Source organism: Lactuca sativa, chromosome 8 (genome assembly GCF_002870075.4).
Source record: "Lactuca sativa cultivar Salinas chromosome 8, Lsat_Salinas_v11, whole genome shotgun sequence".
Lineage (NCBI taxonomy): Eukaryota > Viridiplantae > Streptophyta > Magnoliopsida > Asterales > Asteraceae > Lactuca > Lactuca sativa.
Genome location: NC_056630.2, coordinates 103322659 through 103323501, shown reverse-complemented (window position 1 = coordinate 103323501; position 843 = coordinate 103322659). Strand labels below are relative to the sequence as shown.

The 843-nt window shown below is 37.2% G+C and overlaps 1 non-coding gene across 1 annotated transcript; it reads right to left on the bottom strand.

The window, feature by feature from the left end:
- Positions 1-346: 346 nt before the first annotated feature.
- LOC111909631 (small nucleolar RNA R71) lies at positions 347-454 on the bottom strand. Its single transcript, XR_002856263.1, has one exon. It is a non-coding gene; the product is annotated as a small nucleolar RNA R71 (small nucleolar RNA).
- Between the last annotated feature and the right edge of the window lie 389 nt (positions 455-843).

Below are 843 nucleotides of genomic sequence, written 5' to 3'. Positions count from 1 at the left end.
GAAGAAGATATGTGAAGAACATGGACCAGGTCTAGTTCCACCCGAGATACCAGCCGCGATAAGTTTTGAGCTCAAGGGAAACATTTTATCCATGATCAAAGACATACCTTGCGCTGGGAAATAGTATGAAGATGCTTTCAAACACATTGATGAGGTCAAAGACATTGCAAACTACTTCATTTTTCCTAATGTGCCAAGAGAATTCCTGTTACTACGGATGATTCCGGTGACATTTACTAGTAAAGACAAGGTTTGGTTGAAGTCTCTAGCACCCAAATCCATAACTACATGTGTAATTATTTGTGATGCTTTCATAGATCAATTTAGTCCACCTTCGAAGATTTCAAAGCTTAAAAATAAGATTGCTAACTTTCAACAAGAGGTTGGAGAGTCATTGTATGAAGCATGGGAAATGTATAAGGGATTTCTTAGAAGTTGGACCTCAACATGATCTAAATGTTCAACATCAGGTTTCCATATTCTATGATGGAGTCAATGTAACTACTAGAGAACTTCTTTACTCATAAGGGCCAATGATGAAAAAGGAGTCGACAACTATAAATGAATTGATTGACGAGTTTGCTAAGCACTCACGTGAGTACCATAACCCAAGAGATGATGTTATTAAAGGAAAAGAAGATGGAGGGAACGAGAATGTGGTAGTTGTTTTAGCGAAGTTATAAGACATGGATAAAAGAATGACAAAGTTGGATCAATCAATCCATGCGATAAGAGTTGGGTATGATAATTTTGTGGTCCACGTTTGACTAAGGAATGTGACGTTGATGAAAATGGGAATAAGAAGGCACAATTGTTGTATTCAAGTGGAGACATATACAATGA